Source organism: Oryctolagus cuniculus, chromosome X (assembly GCF_051225735.1).
Source record: "Oryctolagus cuniculus isolate XC-2025 breed Fujian yellow rabbit chromosome X, ASM5122573v1, whole genome shotgun sequence".
Classification (NCBI taxonomy): domain Eukaryota; kingdom Metazoa; phylum Chordata; class Mammalia; order Lagomorpha; family Leporidae; genus Oryctolagus; species Oryctolagus cuniculus.
This window is the reverse complement of record NC_142888.1, coordinates 39,700,300-39,719,510: the sequence shown is the minus strand read 5'-3', so window position 1 is coordinate 39,719,510 and position 19,211 is coordinate 39,700,300. Positions and strand designations below refer to the sequence as shown.

The window sequence follows — 19,211 nt, the reverse complement described above, 5'->3', positions numbered from 1 at the left end:
TAATCTCAGCGAATTCTTTGTTTCAGGGATGTCTTTGATTTTGGGCAGAATACTGCTACGTTCTTCTTATGTTTCCTCTCATTTACCTCCCTCTGGGTAGTTCAGTAATACATATACTTTTCCACAGTCAGCTTCCTATTATAGCTCTCCTAAAGTTTCCCTAACCCCTTACATCATCTTGCTTCCTTAATCTCAGCAGATCATCTCACAGAAAATATATTACTTGTTGAGAATTGAACTCTAAAACTTCTCATAAAAATTTATTTCTTTATTTGTCATGCAATATGTATATTAGAAATGCCATGGATTTGGGAGTCATATATAACTGGATTTTAATGGTTTTAATTAACTTTTTTTATTTGATTGGCAGGGGAGAGAGAGAGAGAAAGAGAGAGAGAGAGAGAGAGAGAGAGAGATTTTCAATCTGCTGTCTCTCTCTTCAAATGCCCACCATAGCTGGAGCTGGCCCAGGCTGATGTTGGATCTAGAAGCTCAATCACAGTTTTTCACATAGTGGCAGAGACCCAACTACTCAAGCCATCACCTGCTGGTTCCTGGGAGCACATTATTAGGAAGCCGGAATTGGAATTGGAGGTGAGACTCAGATACTTTGATATGAGATGTGAGTGTCCCAAGTCGCATCATAATCACTGTTCCAAATGCCCTCCCATGGATTTCTAATTCTGATTCTACAACATTTTACCTGAATCATATTTGTAAAAATACTTAAACTTTGTAAAAACTCTCCTTATTTAAGAATAATAAGCATAGTGATATATACCATACATGATTTTTGTGACAATTAAGTGAGAATGATTTGTGAAAACAACTAGGATAGAGTCTGAAGTAGAGCATGCATTCAATAAATTCCTTCTCTTTGCATTACATCCTCTTTCTTTTTCCCTGGATTAAAAAAGGAAAGTTTTCCTATTCTTTCAAAAACTTCACCAGTTATTACAAACCTATTCCCTCCCATCAAATCCTGTGTCCATAGAGATTGAATTTCCATTTGTTATTTCATATTTTCTCCCCATATCTTTAACTGCTTAATCTCTGTTTCTATCGCCTAAGCTTAAAAACATATACAAATCTCATGTTTAAAAATACAGGAGAACTGCCCTTTCCACCTCATCTCTCCTTCAGCTAATTTCCTTTCCCCCTTTAATTTATTGAACAAATATTTATTGGGTGCCAATAATGTACCAGATGCCACCCTAGGAGTTGGGGATTCAGTACTAAACAAGACAGGTATCAATGCCTGCCCTCATGGAGCTGACATTTCACTGGAAGAGACAGACACTAAACAAATAATGAATTAATTATCTGAAGTAAATTAGGTTAATTGAGTCTTATGAGAAAAACCAAGGGAAGGATATTAGTTAGAAAGTGACAAGGGGGGTTGTGGTATTGTGGTATACTGGGTAAAGCTGCCTGCATCACTGGAATCCAATGTGGGTGTCAGTTCTAGTTCCTGCTGAGCCACTACCATTCCAGCTCCATGTTAATGTGCCTTGGAAAGCAGCAGAAGATGGCCCAAGTGCTTGGGCCCCTGCACCCACATAGGAAGAGGCTCCTGACTCCTGGCTTTGGTCTGTCCAAGCCCTGGCCATTGCAGCCATTTGGGGAGTGAAACTATGGATGTAAGATCTGTCTCCTCTCTTATGTCTTTCTCTCTCTCTCTCTCTCTCTCTCTCTCTCTCTCTCTCCTTCCGTGTGTGTGTGGGGGAGGGTTTCCCATTCTCTCTCTGTAATTCTGCTTTTCAAATAACAAAATACATCTTAAAAGGAATAAGCAGCAAGGGGATATTTTTGTATATAGGCTAGTCAGGGAGATTCAGATTTACATTTTGTAGATATTTGAAGAAAGTGAGGTATCAATTAACATGGCTTTCTAGCTGAAGGGCATTCTAGGCAGAGGATGGTTCTGAACTACAAATAGCTCTGAGAAGAGATTATACTTGGTGTGTTCCAAAAAATGGAACACGAAGGGACCAGAGTGGTTAGAGTGGAATAAACCAGGGGAAAGAATGAGAAAAAAGGTAAAGGAGAATAAAATTAGGTAGATAGGGTGATGAAGATTGTGTAGCGCCTTACACGCAAAACTAAGGATCAACATAGGAAACCAATGAAGACGTTTGAGTAAATGATTGAAGTTACACATGTTAAAATGATGGCTGCCAAATTAACAATTGGCATTGCATCAAATTGAGAAGTTTTTGTACTTCAAAAGAAACAGGAAAGTGAAGAGGCAACCAACAGAATGGGAAAAAATATTTGCAAATTATGCAACAGGTAAAGGATTAATAACCAGAATCTACAAAGAGATCAAGAAACTCCACAACAACAAAACAAACAACCCATTTAAGAGATGGGCCAAGGACCTCAATAGACATTTTTCAAAAGAAGAAATCCAAATGGCCAACAGACACATGAAAAAATGTTCAGGATCACTAGCAATCAGGGAAATGCAAATCAAAACCACAATGAGGTTTCACCTCACCCCGGTGAGAATGGCTCACATTCAGAAATCTACCAACAGTTGCTGGTGAGAATGTGGGGAAAAAGGGACACTAATCTGCTGTTGGTGGAAAAGCAAACTGGTAAAGCCACTCTGGAAGTCAGTTTGGAGATTCCTTAGAAACCTGAATATAACCCTACCATACAACCCAGCCATCCCACACTTGTCGACTCTGATCTTGTTTAGACAAGGTCATAGTCAAAGTGGAAGTTCTCTCCTTCCTTCAGAGAAAGTTACCCTTCTTTGATGGCCCATTCTTTCCACTGGGATCTCACTTGCAGAGAGCTTTCATTTAGGTCATTTTTTTTTTTTTTGCCAGAGTGTCTTGGCTTTCCATGCCTAAAATACTCTCATGGGCTTTTTAGCCAGATCTGAATGCCTTAAAGACTGATTCTGAGGCCAGGGTGCTATTTAGGGCATCTGCCGTTCTATGAGTCTACTGTGTATCCCGCTTCCCATGTTGGATCATTCTCCCATTTTTAATTCTATCAGTATTAGCAGACACTATTCTTGTTTATGTGATCCCTTTGACACTTACCCCTATCGTTATGATCAATTATGAACAGAAACTGATCACTTTGACCAGTGAGATGGCATTGGTACATGCCACCTTGATGGGATTGTATTGGAATCCCCTGGCTCGTTTCTAACTCTACCGTTAGGGGCAAGTCCAATTGAGCATGTGCCAAAATATACCTCTTCTCCCTCTCTTATTCCCACTCTTATATTTAACAGAGATCACTTTTCAGTTAACTTTAAACACCTATGAATAATTGTGTATTAATTAAAGAGTTCAACCAGTAGTATTAAGTAGGACAAAAAAATACTAAAAGGGATAAAGTAGTAAGTTGTTCCTCAACAGTCAGTACAAGGGCTGATCAAGTCACTGTTTCTCATAGTGTCCATTTCACTTCAACAGGTTTCCTTTTTGGTGCTCGTTTAGTTGTCACCAATCAGGGAGAACATATGATATTTGTCCCTTTGGGAATGGCTTATTTCACTCAGCATGATGTGTTCCAGATCCTCCATTTTGTTGTAAATGACTAGATTTCATTGTTTTTTTACTTCTGTATAGTATTCTATAGAGTAAATGCCCCATAACTTCTTTATCCAATCTTCTGTTAATGGGCATTTAGGTTGATTCCAGGTCTTAGCTATTGTGAATTGAGCTGCAATAAACATTATGGTGCAGACAGCTTTTTTGTTGTTGTTGTTTGCCAATTTAATTTCCTTTGGGTAAATTCCAAGGAGTGGGATGGCTGTAGTATGTTTATTTTATACTCACAAGCTTAATCCTTCACCCAGTAAACACTTCAACCAACAAATTTTAAGAAGCAAAACAAAACACTGTTCCTCAACAGTAGAGACAAGGGCTGCAAAAAATAATCAAATCTCAAAATGTCAATTTAGCTCATATATACATTACTTTTTTTGTCCTCTAAGGTTACCACAGATTAGGGAAAATATACAATATTTGTCTTTTGGGGACTGGCTTATTTCACTAAGCATAATGGTTTCAGTTGCATTTATTTTGTTGCAAAAGACAGGATTTCATTCTTTTTTATGGCTGAGTAATGGATATATAACACATTTTCTCTACCAGTCATTGATTGATGGACATCTTGGTTGACTCCCTGTCCTAGCTTTCATGAACTGAGATGGAATTATCATTGGGAAGTGGCCCACACTGTAGTTTTTTTAACTTTTATTTAATAAATATAAATTTCAAAAGTACAACTTTTGGATTATAATGGTTTTCCCCCCATAACCTCCCTCTCACCCGCAACCATCCTTCTCCCATCCCATTCACATCAAGATTCATTTTCAATTATCTTTATATACAGAAGATCAATTTAGTATATACTAAGTAAAGATTTCAAGAGTTTGCACCCACACTGAAACACAAAGTATAAAGTAGTGTTTGAGTACTAGTTATACTGTTAAATCACAATGTACAGCACATTAAGGACAGAGCTCCTACATGAGGAGTAAGTGCACAGTGACTCCTGTTGTTGATTTAACAATTTGACACTCTTGTTTATGGCATCAGTAATCATGAGCAGCCAAGGATCTTGTCATGAGCTGCCAAGGCTGTGGGAGCCTCTTGAGTTTGCCAACTCTGATCATATTTAGACAAGGCCATAGTCAATGTGGAAGTTCTCTCCTCCCTTCAGAGAAAGGTACCTCCTTCTTTGATGGCCCGTTCTTTCCACTGGGGTCTCACTCACAGAAATCTGTCATTTAGGTCTTCTTCTTTTTTTGGCCAGAGTGTCTTTTCTTTCCATGCCTAAAATACTCTTGTGGGCTTTTTAGCCAGATCCGAATGCCTTAAGGACTGATTCTGAGGCCAGAGTGCTATTTAGGATATCTGCCATTCTATGAGTATGTTGTGTATCCTGCTTCCCATGTTGGATTGTTCTCTTATTTTTGATTCTATCAGTTAGTATTAGCAGACACTAGTCTTGTTTATGTGATCCCTTTGACACTTACCCCTATCATTATGATCAATTATGAACAGAAACTGATCACTTTGACCAGTGAGATGGCATTGGTACATGCCACCTTGATGGGATTGTATTGGAATCCCCTGGCTCGTTTCTAACTCTACCATTAGGGGCAAGTCTGATTGAGCATGTCCCAAACTGTACATGTCCTCTCTCTCTTATTCCCACTCTTCTATTTAAAAGTGATCACTTTTCAGTTAAATGTAAACACCTATGAATAATTTTGTGTTAATTAACGAGTTCAACCAGTGGTATTAATTAGAACAAAAAATACTAAAAGGGATAAAGTAGTAAGTTGTTCCTCAACAGTCAGTACAAGGGCTGATCAAGTCACTGTTTCTCATAGTGTCCATTTCACTTCAACAGGTTTCCTTTTTGGTGTTCGGTCAGTTGTCACCAATCAGGGAGAACATATGATATTTGTCCCTTTGGGAATGGCTTAATTCACTCAGCATGATGTGTTCCAGATCCTCCATTTTGTTGTAAATGACCGGATTTCACTTTTTTTACTTCTGTATAGTATTCTGTAGAGTACATACCCCATAACTTCTTTATCCAATCTTCTGTTGATGGGCATTTAGGTTGATTCCATGTCTCAGCTATTGTGAATTGAGCTGCAATAAACATTAAGGTGCAGACAGCTTTTTTTTGTTTGTTTGCAATTTAATTTCCTTTGGGTAAATTCCAAGGAGTGGGATGGCTGGGTTGTATGCTAAGGTTATATTCAGGTTTCTGAGGGACTTCCAGACTGACTTCCAGAGTGGCTTTACCAGTTTGCATTCCCACCAACAGTGGGTTAGTGTCCCTTTTTCCCCACATCCTCACCAGCAACTGTTGTTGGTAGATTTCTGTATGTGAGCCATTCTCACCAGGATGAGGTGAAACCTCATTCCATACTGTAGTTTAATGGTTTAAGCAACATCTGCAGCACTAGCATCCCATACATTTGCCGGTTCAAGTGCCAGCTGCTCCACTTCCAATCCAGCTTTCTACTAATGCACTTAAGAAAGCAGCAGACGAAAGCCCAAGTTGTTGGGCCCCTGCACTCATGTAGGAGGCATGGAAGAAGCTCCTGGATCCTGGCTTCAACCATTAGGTAGTGACCAAGCTGATTGAAGACCTTTCTCTGTGTCTCTCCCTCTTTCTCTCTAACACTGTCTTTCAAATAAATAAAATGAATCTTCAAAAATTAAAATAAAAATAATTATGGAGTTATGGATAACTCTTTCATAGGATAATTTCATTTCATTTGGGTAAATAACCAGGAAGGGATAGCTAGATCATATGGTTGATTTATTTTCAAATTTCTGAGGAATTTCCATACTCTCTTCCTAAATGGTCTTTATTACTGATTCAATCTACATCTTGGTTATTGGTCTGTTTAGGTTTTCTTTGTCTTCATTCTCAAGTTTGGTAGATTGTTATATCCAGAAATCTATTTCTTCTATATTCTCCAATTTGTTTTTAAATAACTAATTATAGTAATTCCTGATGATTCTCTTTATTTTTTGATATTCATTTTTACATTTCCTTTTTCATCTCTGATTTTTATTATTTTGGGTCTTCTCCCTCTTTTTTTGTTCACTTTGGATGGTGAGATATCAATTTTGTTGATTTTTTTAAAATCAGCTTTTAATTTCACCTATCTGTGTTTTTTTTTCCTTTGGTTTCAACTTTGCTTAATTTTTTTAAGCGCTTATTTCTTCTCTAATTTTAATTATTTCTGTCTTCCTACTTTGGCTTTGGTTTGTTGCTATTTTTCTATGTCCTTAAGATGCATCAATGTGTCATTTATTTGATGCTTTTCCACTTTCTTGAGTAGCCACTAATACCTATGTACTTCCCTCCTAAGAGTGCTTTTGCTGAATCCCATAAATTTGATATGTTGTATTGCCATCTTCATTTGTTTCCAGAAAATTTTTGATTTCAGTTTTGATTTCTTCTATGGTCCACTATTCATTCAAGAGTGTGTTTTTCAATATATTGCTGTCAATATATTTGCATATGATCCTGAGATTCTTGAGTTATTGATGTCCAACTTCATTCCATGTGGTCAGAGAAGATGCATGGTATGGTTTGAATTTTTTGAATTTGCTGAGACTTGCTTTATGGCCTAGCATATGGTATAGCCTAGATACAGTTCCATGCACTGATGAGAAGAATGATTACTCTGAAAATGTAGGGTGAAAAATTCTGTAGATATCATTTAAGTCCATTTGGTCTATAGTGTCGATTAACTCTGCCCTTTCTTTGTTGATTTTCTGTCTAGTTAATCTCTCCATTGATGACAGTTGGGGGTTGAAGTTCCTCATTACTATTATGTTGGAATCTATGTCTCCCTTTATATCTATTAATATTTTTTAAATAGCCAGATACCCTGGCATGGTTATATATACACTTATATTCAAATATTCCTGTTGGATTTAACCTTTAATCATTATATAAAGCTCTTGATTGTATCTTTTATGAGTTTTTGTGTTAAAGTCTATTTTGTATGATATTAAGATGGCAACACCTGCCCTTTTTGCTTTCAGTTACCATGGAATAACTTTTTCCATTGTTTCACTTTCAGTCTGCATGTATATTTGTTGGTGAGGTATGCTTCTTGTAGGCAGAAAATAGGTAGGTCTTGTTAATTAACCTAGTCTGCATCTATTAATTTTAGCTCATTTATATTCAAGTTTTAGATCATTTACATTCAGATTCATTATTGATTATTTATGATTTGCACCTATCATTTTCCCATAATTATTGCTATTGTTTGCTTTGTAGTTTTATTAAGCAATTTTTCCTGTCTTCACAGTCTTCTGTAATGATGATAATTGTTCTCTCTTCCTGTGTGTAGCACATCCTTAAGAATCATTTGTAAGACTGGAAAAATGGTGATAAATCACTTTAATTTTCTGCTTATTTTGGAAGGTCTTTACTTCATCTTAGTTTACAAATGAGAGCTTTGTGTTTCTGTCTATTACTCCTTTCATTTTTGTGAATGTTTCTTTCTTATATTTGTCATGATGTAAGGCACGTCTCATTTTTTACTAATGCTACCTTGTATCTTAAAAAATTTAAAGCATTTTTATCATGTAATTTTACCATATGCAATCATCATATTCTAACACAAATTAGCTTAGTGAATTAACAATAATGTGATAAAAACATTTATGTCAAATATATATGTATACAGAAAAACATAAAGCAAACGTTGAATTATACAGCTCTAATCCATTAGTTCTCAAGAATCATCCAAGAACTTTCTAGAAATGCATTCTCAATGTGGGCATTGTGGCACAACAGGTTAGGCCACCACGTGGGATGCCTACAACACATATGAAAGTGGCTAAGTACCTGGTATTGAACCCCTCCTTCTCTTTTAATCCTGCTTCCTGATAATGCACCTGGGAGGCATTAGAGAAAGGCTCAAGTACATTGTTTACTACCACTCACAGCAATGACCAGGATGGAGTTTCCAGCTCCTGGTTTAACCTTGGCTGTTATAAGCATTTGGGAAGTGAACAACAAAACAAACAACCCATTTAAGAGATGGGCCAAGGACCTCAATAGACATTTTTCAAAAGGGGAAATCCAAATGGCCAACAGGCACATGAAAAAATGTTCAAGATCACTAGCAATCAGGAAAATGCAAATCAAAACCACAATGAGGTTTCACCTCACCCTGGTGAGAATGGCTCACATACAGAAATCTACCAACAACAGATGCTGGCGAGGATGTGGGGGAAAAGGGACACTAACCCACTGTTGGTGCGAATGCAAACTGGTTAAGCCACTCTGGAAGTCATTCTGGAGATTCCTCAGAAACCTGAATATAACCCTACCATACAACCAAGCCATCCCACTCCTTGGAATTTACCCAAAGGAAATTAAAATGGCAAACAAAAAAGCTGTCTGCACCTTAATGTTTATTGCAGCTCAATTCACAATAGCTAAGACCTGGAACCAACCCAAATGCCCATCAACAGAAGACTGGATAAAGAAATTATGGGACATGTACTCTATAGAATAGTATACAGCAGTCAAAAACAACGAAATCCAGTCATTTGCAACAAGATGGAGGAATCTGGAAAACATTATGCTCAGTGAATTAAGCCATTCCCAAAGGCACAAATATCATATGTTCTCCCTGATCAGCGACAATTAACTGAGCACCAATGGGGAAACCTGTTGAAGTGAAATGGACACTATGAGAAACAGTGGCTTGATCAGCCCTTGTACTGACTGTTGATGTACAATGTAATACTTTGTCCCTTTTAGTATATTTTTTGTTCTAGTACTATTGGTTAAACTCTGTAATTAACACACAATTATTCTTAGGTGTATAAATTTTAACTGAAAAGTGATCCCTGTTAAATATGAGTGGGAATAAGAGAGGGAGGAGATGTACAATTTGGGACATGCTCAATCGGACTTGCCCCAAATGGTGAAGTTAGAAACGTGCCAGGGGATTACAATAAAATCCCATCAAGGTGGCATGTACCAATGCCATCTCACTAGTCCAAGTGATCAATTTCAGTTCACAATTGATCACACTGATTGGTCTAAGAGTCCAAGGGATCACATAAACAAGACTAGTGTCTGCTAATACTAACTGATAGAATCAAAAATGGAGAGAACGATCCAACATGGGAAGCAGGATACACAGCAGACTCATAGAATGGCAGATGTCCTAAATAGCACTCTGGCCTCAGAATCAGCCCTTAAGGCAGTTGGATATGGCTGAAGAGCCCATGAGAGTATTTTAGGCATGGAAAGCCAAGACACTCTGGCAAAAAAAGAAGAAGACCTAAATGAAAGATCTCTGCGAGTGAGATCCCAGTGGAAAGAACGGAGCCACCAAAGAAGGAGGTACCTTTCTCTAAAGGGAGGAAAGAACTTCTACTTTGACTATGACCTTGACTAAATAAGATCAGAGTCAGCAAACTCAAAAGGCTTCCATGGCCTTGGCAACTCATGACTAGAGCCTAGGGAGATTTCTGATGCCATAAATAAGAGTGTCAAATTGTTAAGTCAACAACAGGAGTCACTGTGTACTTACTTCTCATGTGGGATCTGTCCTTAATGTGTTGTCCAACGTGAAGTAATGCTATACCTAGTACTGAAACAGTATTTTTCACTTTGTGTTTCTGTGTGGGTGCAAACTGATGAAATCTTTACTTAATATATACTAAATCGATCTTCTGTATATAAAGATAATTGAAAATGAATCTTGATGTGAATGGAAGGGGAGAGGGAGCAGGAGATGGGAGGGGTGCGAGTGGGAGGGAAATTATGAGGGGGGAAACCATTGTAATCCATAAACTGTACTTTGGAAATTTATATTTACTAAATAAAAGTTAAACATTTTTAAAAGAAAAAAATAGAATAATGGTTGCCAGAGATGGGAGGAGAGGGAATTGGGGAACTATTGTTCAACGGGTATAGAGTTTCAGTCATGAAAGATGAAACAGTTTTAGGTCTGCTATTTAAAATTTTGCATGTATTTAGCAACAAGGTAGCTCATATTCAAATTTTTTTTTTTTTTTTGACAGGCAGAGTGGACAGTGAGAGAGAGAGACAGAGAGAGAAAGGTCTTCCTTTTGCCGTTGGTTCACCCTCCAATGGCCGCCGCTGCAGCCGGCGCACCGCGCTGATCCTGGCAGGAGCCAGGAGCCAGGTGCTTTTCCTGGTCTCCCATGGGGTGCAGGGCCCAAGCACCTGGGCCATCCTCCACTGCACTCCCTGGCCATAGCAGAGAGCTGGCCTGGAAGAGGGGCAACCGGGACAGAATCCGGCGCCCCAACCGGGACTAGAACCCGGTGTGCCGGCGCCGCAAGGTGGAGGATTAGCCTATTGAGCCACGGCGCCGGCCCCATATTCAAAATATTTTTAACAGAGTAGATTTTCTGTTATTTTTTTTTTTTTTTGACAGGCAGAGTGGACAGTGAGAGAGAGAGACAGAGAGAGAAAGGTCTTCCTTTGCCGTTGGATCACCCTCCAATGGCCGCCGCTGCAGCCGGCTCACCACGCTGATCCGATGGCAGGAGCCAGGATCCAGGTGCTTTTCCTGGTCTCCCATGGGGTGCAGGGCCCAAGCACCTGGGCCATCCTCCACTGCACTCCCTGGCCATAGCAGAGAGCTGGACTGGAAGAGGAGCAACCGGGACAGAATCCGGCGCCCCAACCGGGACTAGAACCCGGTGTGCCGGCGCCGCAAGGTGGAGGATTAGCCTATTGAGCCACGGCGCCAGCTTCTGTTATTTTTTGACACAATAAAAATATGAAGTGTTCCTCATTAAAAACTATCACTTGGAATCTATGTTCATTTATTCTAGAAATGTTGCTATCTGTAACTCTTGCATTCTTAAAGCTACTGAATATATTTACCTTTAATGGTCTTTTTTATTTGTTCCTATAACTGTAATCTTACTCACAGCCATACATTGACACACATTTATCATCCATAAGTAATCCTATATAGACAAAATGATTTTTAAATCTTTCCATTTCATAATAGTTTTAAGTTTACAAAGGAAACATTTAAATTTAAATTTTAAATTAAAACTTAAATTTTAAACATATTTCAAGCATAAGATGAAAATTTATATTGTCATTTGTTTTTAAATTATAAAAGCATTACATTGTCTTTATGAAAAACCAAACATCATCAACCATAAATAAGCCTACTCATATGTTTGAATCTTTAAAAATGCCTCAAGTTAACGTTTGTTTAATGATTGCTTTGAATTTTGAAAAATGTTTATTTTTTAAAGATTTATTTTCTTATTTATTATTCAAAAGGCAAAGAAACAGAAAGAGGCACACACACACACACACACACAGAGAGAGAGAGAGAGAGAGAGATCAGTCCTCTGCCCACTGGTTCACTCTACAAATGGTCACATCACCCAGGTGTAGGACAGGATTCCATCCTGGCTTCCTACATGGGTGGCAGGGGCCCAAGTTTTATGTCATTGTCTGATGCCTTCTGAGGTGCTTAGCAAGAAGTTGGATTGGCAGGGTGGCATGTACCAATGCCATCTCACTATTCCAAGTGATCAATTTCAGTTCACAATTGATCATAATGAAAGGACTAAGAGTCAAAGGGAGCACATAAACAAGTCTAGTACCTGCTAACACTAACCGATGGAATAAATAAAGGGGAGAGTGATCCAACATGGGAAGTGAGATACTCAGCAGACTCATAGAATGGCAGATGTCCTAAATAGCACTCTGGCCTCAGAATCAGCCCTAAAGGCATTCCGATCTGGCTGAAAAGCCCATGAGAGTATTTCAGGCATGGAAAGCCAAGACACTCTGGCAAAAGATCTCTGCGAGTGAGATCCCAGTGGAAAGAACAGGTCTTCAAAGAAGGAGGTACCTTTCTCTGAAGGGAGGAGAGAACCTCCACTTTGACTATGACCTTGTCTAAGCAAGATAAGAGTCGGAGAACTCAGAGGGCTTCCATAGCCTTGGAAACTCATGACTGGAGCATAGGGAGACTACTGATGCCATAGACAGGAGTGTCAATTGGTAAAGTCAACAACAGGAGTCACTGTGCACTTACTCCTCATGTAGGATCTCTGTCCTTCATGTGCTGTGTATTGAGATTTAATGCTATAACGAGTACTCAAACAGTATATTTCACTTTGTGTTTCTATGGGGGTGCAAACTGTTGAAATCTTTACTTAATGTATGCTAAGCTGATCCTCTGTAAAAAAAAAAAAGAAATTCTCAATTCCCAACTTGACTCTCACTGGGATTAAACATGACAATAGGTCTGATCTGATTTCATCATCATTTAAAAAAAATCATCTATTATTTTTCACTTTATGTTTCTGTGTGGGAGCAAACTGTTGAAATCCTTACTTAATGTATACTAAGCTGATCTTCTGTATATTAAGATAATTGAAAATGAATCTTGATGTGAATGGAAGGGGAGAGGGAGTGGGAAAGGGGAGGGTAGTGGGTGGGAGGGACGGTATGTGGGGGAAGCCATTGTAATCCATAAATCGTACTTTGGAAATTTATATTCATTAAATGAAAGTTAAAAAAAAAGAAGTTGGATTGGAAGGGGAACAGTAACTGGTATTCCAATATGGGATGCTGGTGTTGCAAACAGTGGCATAACCCACTACATCACAATGTTAGCCCCTCTAAAATGTTTTTAGCTATCAATGTTTACCAATATAAATTCATTATAAGCCATTTTTGCTCTATCATTTTTACTAGATAATACAAGCATAGTTTAATAAACAAAACAATATAAAATGATATGCATCAAAAGTTTTCTTGCACTCTGCTGTCATACCTTTCTCCCTCACAAACCAAGAACCTTTTGAATACTTTCAATAATTTGCTGCCTCTCCTACCAATGTATTTATGGAAAAATAAACAAGGCCAGAATATACACTATTTTCCCTCTTGAAATCAGTAGGGCAATGTGTTCAGTAGTTAATGCACACTGCTCTGCAGTACTTTGGGATTCTTTTTTAAACAGTATGCTCTGGACAGTTTTAATATCAGTTAATAAATATTTTTGAAGTTTCATAGTTTTATATTTTATGGCTATTATATGGAACATTTTAATCTAGCAAATAGATTGTTATAAAACAGTGACCAAACAAAACAAAACAGTAATTGTTTCCACTCCTTTTCTGTTTTGATTCCTCTGTTGTATCTGATACTATCAATCTTTTTAAAATGCTTCGGTTTTACATTTCATCACCTCAAACTTGTTCTAGTTTTGACTATTTCTTCTTGGCATCCTTTGATATATCTACTTCCTCAATCTTGTACTTTAATATTAATATTCCCTAGAATTCTAGGACTATTTTTGTCCTGTACTTGTTTTATTATTTTCTGAAATTTTTATTTATTCACATTTTATTTGAAAGAGAGAGAGAGAGAGTGAAATTGTCTAGCTACTACCTCACTCCCTAAGTTTCTGCGAAGGTAAGAGTGGGAGCAGGCCAAAGCCAGGAGCCTGAAACTCCATCTGGGTCTCCCATGTGGATGGCAAGGACATACTTGAAACATAACCTGTTGCTTCCCAGGGTACACATAAACAAAAAGCTGGATTTGAAGCAGAGGAACTGGGACATGAACGGAGCACTTCAACGTGAAATGTGAATGTCACAAATAAGTGCAACGCCATGTCCCTGCCCCTCTTTTTTATAGTCTTTCTGGACAATTCCAAAAACTAGTGTGTCAGCTCTATGAAGAAAGATCTGGTCTCCCTCAATCATCACTGTACACCCTGTGTCTAGAACCATACATTTTACATTTTGATTATTTAATACTTTGTAGATTAATGGTTGAATGTTTCCAACTCCTCCTCTCTATTGGTGATACCATAATTTCTGTTACTTGCACAGACCTTATTATGGTCTCCACATCTTAGATGCCTCAAACTTAACATCTCCAAATACAGTCTAAAATTCCTACTGGTCTAAGGTTGCTAACATACTCTACTTCGTTCAGCCATACTAGAAATCTGAAACTCATTTTAATTTCTCCATGCTTTTTGATTTCTATTTCTTATCAGTTATCAAATCCTGCCCTTCTACTCCATAAATGTTTCTTCAGTATTTTCTATACTTTCCAGTCGCAGTGACACTTCCCTATTTTGTGTTTTCATTACTAATCTCTATACGTTTTTTAAAAGATTTATTTATTCAAAAGGTGGAGCTACAGAGAGGCACAGAGAGAGAGTGTGTCTTCCATCTGCTGGTTCACTCCCCAAATGGCTACAACAGTTGAAGCTGGGCCAATCTGAAACAAGGAGCCAGGAGCTTCTTCCAGGTCACTCATGTAGGTACAGTGACCCAAGGACTTGAGCCATCTTCTACTGCTTTCTCAGGCCATAGCAGAGAGCTGGATCAGAATTAGAACAGCTGGGAGTTGAACTGGCACCCATATGGGATTCCAGCACTGCAAGTGGCTGCTTTACCTGCTACACCACAGTGCCTGCCCAGATCTCTATACTTTTATAAGAACCTTTTAACTGTTGCCCTCCCACTAATTTTGCTTTATATCCAATTTATAGTCTATGCAGCAACCCAAGCAGAGATAAGATTATTTTTATTAACACAGGTATTGAAAAGGAAGGCTTTGAAAAAGGTTTCAGATCAAATGGGCTTCTTATTTTCAATATACTTAATTGATTATAAAGTTCAGTCTCAATATGTTCCTCTTTTTGAATAACATTTCATAATTTTCACACTAATTCAAAGTATGATCATGGTTTTGACAAATGAAACCATAGTACAATTGAAGCATGTGTAATCTTAGAATAGAGATGTTTCATCAATATATATCCCCACAATGTCTGTTTAGTTTTGCTGAGGTAAATTTTTTTCTCTGTTACCAGAATGACATGAAAATATCACAAATTTATTGATGATTCAGTTGCCCATAAAGTCAAATTTTCTTTATTTTTAGTTTATTTTTTCATGTTAATCTAACATCAATACAAAGAGAACAGATTCAGTGTAGTACATAGATACCATTTTAAGAATATATATATATTGCATGTTTTTCTTTTTATTTTTTTAAATTTCAAAAATTTTTAAATTTATTGACAAACAGTAATTGTGACTATTTATGGGGTACAATGTAATATTTTGATACATGCATACATTTGAATGATCATTCAGGATAATTAGCATCCATCATTTCATATATTCAAGGTTTCTTTGTAGTGTATATATTCAGAAGTTTTTTTCTAGCTATTTAGAAACATACAGTATGTTATTGCTAATTATTATTACACTACTGTGCAATAGAACAACAACAGACTTGCTATTACAATAAGGGAAGAAAATACTTTTTAAGTCAATAAAAATAAACTTTTTTGAGATTTGACTTTATCTATCTATCTATCTATCTATTTTTTTAGAGAGTTAACTTTGGTGAAGAATCCAGGAATGATGCATCTTTTGCAAGTGGTTAGACTATGGCTTGTCATACATAGATGATGTCCTCCACTTTACCTTAAAACGAAGTCAATCGTTGTGGTCAAGTTTTACCATTAACTTTCATAGTATAAGTCTTTGAGGTCTTGCATGGGAAGTTAGTGCACAGTGACTATTGTTAATTTAACAAGTAACACTCTTATGTATGACAACAGTGATCACCCAAGGCTCTTGATGTGAGCTGCCTAGGCTGTGGAAGCTTCTTTGAATACACTGACTCCTTCCTTATTTAGACAGGGCCATGGGCAAAGTGGAAGTTCTCTCCTCCCTTCAGAGTAAGTACATATTTCTTTGATGATCACTTCTTTCTGTTGGAGTCTCACCCACAGAAGGCCTTCATGTGGGAAACTTTTTGTCACAGTGTTTTGGCTTTCCATTCCTAACATGCTCTCAGAGGTTTTTCAGCCAGACCACAATGCCTTAATGGCTGATTCTGAAGTCAGAGTGTTATTTGAAGTGATTGTCATTCTGAGTCTGCTGAATGGATTGCTTCCAATGTTGGAGCATTCACTTTTTTTTGATTCTTTCTATTATTATTTTCAAATATTTAGTCCTATTTATATGATCACTTTAAATCTAAATCCTATCAATGTGATCACTTTATCACTTAATCTTATCTCCATGCTCTCTCTAACATTCCAAATGCTATTTTTTCCACCCAGTTTAAGGAAGTTTGGGAACTCATAGTAAGTTTTTAAACTGTATCCTTAGGAATAGGTCTGTATGAATATATGAAGAATTATACAGTTTTGCAGTTGCAAACTTCATATGTTTCACAGTTATGTCTTTAGAAACATGATGATTTTTCCCACAGTGCCCACCCTCTGACCCACACTCCTACCCCCTTTCATCTTACCTCTCTTATTTCCACTCCTGTTTTTTACTAAGATCTATTTTCAGTTAACTTTATACATATATGACTATCTCTATTTTGGGTAAAAGTTCAACAGATAGTATGAGAAAGAAGAAAAAAGAGAAACAAATGAAGGAAAAAAAAAAGCAAACTGTTCTTCAACAATCAAGACAAGAGAGGTTCAAAGCGATTGCTTCACAAAGTTTCAGTTTCACTTCCTCAGATTGACCTTAGGTGTTCTATTAGCTATCACAGATCAGGGAGAACATGTGGTATTTTTCCCTTTGGGACTGGCTAATTTCACTAAGTACAGTATTTTCCAGTTTCATTCATTTTGTTGTAAATGACTGGATTTCATTTTTTTTTACCACTGTTTAGTATTCCATAGAGTACGTATCTCATAATTTCTTTATCCAGTCTTCCACTGAGGAGCACTTAGGCTGATTCCATGTCTTAGCTATTATGAATTGAGCTGCAATAAACATGGAGGTGCAGATAGCTCTTTTATTTGCTGATTTCATTTCCCTTGGGTAAATTCCGAGGAGTGTGATGGCTGGATCATATGGTAGGTCTTTATTTAGATTCCTAAGGTATCTCCATACTGTTTTCTAGAGTGGCTGTACCAGTTTATATTCCCACCAATAGTGGTTTAGGTTGCCTATTTCCACACATCCTCTCCAGGATTTGTTATTTGTTGATTTCTTTATGTAATCCATTCTAACCAGGGTGAGGTAGAACCTCATTGTGCTTTTGATTTGCATTTCCCTGATGGCTAGTGATCCTGAGCATTTTTTTCATATGTCTCTTGGTCATTTGAATTTCCTCTTTTGAAAAAATGTTTGCTTATGTCCTTTGCTCATTTCTTAACTGGGTTGTTTGTTTTGTTGTTGTGGAGTTTCTTGATCTCATTGTAGATTCTAGTTATTAATTCTTTCTCAGCTGTATGGTTTGCAAATATTTTCTCCCATTCTGTCGGTTGTCTCTTCACTTTGCTGAGTGCTTCTTTTGCACTACATAAGCTTCTAAATTTTGTGCAATACCATTTGTTGACTTTGGCTTTGATTGCCTGTCTGTGCCTCTGGGGTCTTTTCCAATAACTTTTTACTTATGCCAATGTCTTGCAGAGTTTCTGCAATGTTCTCTAGAAATTTGACAGTATCAGGTTATAGATTTAAGCCTTTAATCCATTTTGAGTGGATTTTTTTTGTAGAGTGAAAGGTAGGAGTCTTGCTTCATTCTTTTGCATGTGAAGATCCAGTTTTCCCAGCACAATTTGAAGAGACTGTCATTGCTCCAGGTATTGATTTTGGCTCCTTTGTCAAAGATGCATTGGATATAGATGCTTGGATTGATTTCTGGCATTTCTATTCTGTTCCATTGGTTTATCTATCTGTTTTTGTACCAGTACCAGATTGTTTTGATTATGATTGTCCTTGAGTATGTCTTGAAATCAGATATTATGATGTCTCTGGCTTTGTTTTTGTTGTATAAGATTGTTTTAGCTATTCGTGGTCTGCTGTGTTTCCATATGAATTTCAGTATCATTTTCTATATCCAATAAGATTGTTCTTGGTGCTTTGATTGGTATCACATTGAATCTTTAGATTGCTTTCAGTAGTATGGACATTTTGATGATATTGATTCTTCCAATCCAATCCATGAGCATGTGAATTTTTTTTAATTTTTAAGAATATATATATTTTTCCCTTCCTCATCCCCTTCCCTCCTCCCTTCCTTCCTGCCTGCCTTATTTCCTTCCTTCCCTCCCTTTTTTTGTTTTTCAGTTTTTGAGAGAAAATGTTTAATTTGCATTATACTCAAAGGCACAATAATCTACTGAACAAAGAGGTGAACAAGTGAAAAGGAAAATCACCAATATTTAGGAGGAATATAGGTATAAGCTGTGAACAATGAATGAATCAAATGAAAAGATGACCATCTCACTCCTATATACTAATTTTTTAAACATCATAGATCAATAAAACTATAGTAGTGTATCATTCTTAACCATAGGTTGACAATTTTTACAACAAAGTTTGACAAAACTATATTTGCAACAATACTGACACAATGCATCTTTGTGTTTTTTTATTTGTTTTTCAATTTTTTTAAATTTTAGTTCTCAAATATAAGGGAGAACATTAGTTATTTGTCTTCTGTGTCTGGCTTATTTCACTCAACATGATGTCTTCCAATTGCATCCACTCTGCTGCAAAAGGGTAGTTTCATTCTTTTATTATAATTGAATAAAATTCCATTGTGTATATATACCACATTTTCTTTATTCATTTAACTGATGATGGACACCTTGGCCAATTACATAATTGGGCTACTGTTTAATGCTGCTATGAACATGGTGGTTCAGGTAT

The 19,211-nt window shown here is 37.2% G+C and overlaps 1 long non-coding RNA gene across 3 annotated transcripts in view; it reads left to right on the top strand.

The window, feature by feature from the left end:
- LOC149119615 (uncharacterized) overlaps positions 1-19,211 on the top strand; it is a 76,788-nt gene that overhangs the window by 32,106 nt on the left and 25,471 nt on the right. For all 3 annotated transcript variants that reach the window (XR_016227711.1, XR_016227710.1, XR_016227709.1), the window contains exon 2: positions 371-594. This is a non-coding gene — a long non-coding RNA (uncharacterized LOC149119615). The remainder of the gene's footprint in view (positions 1-370; positions 595-19,211) is intronic.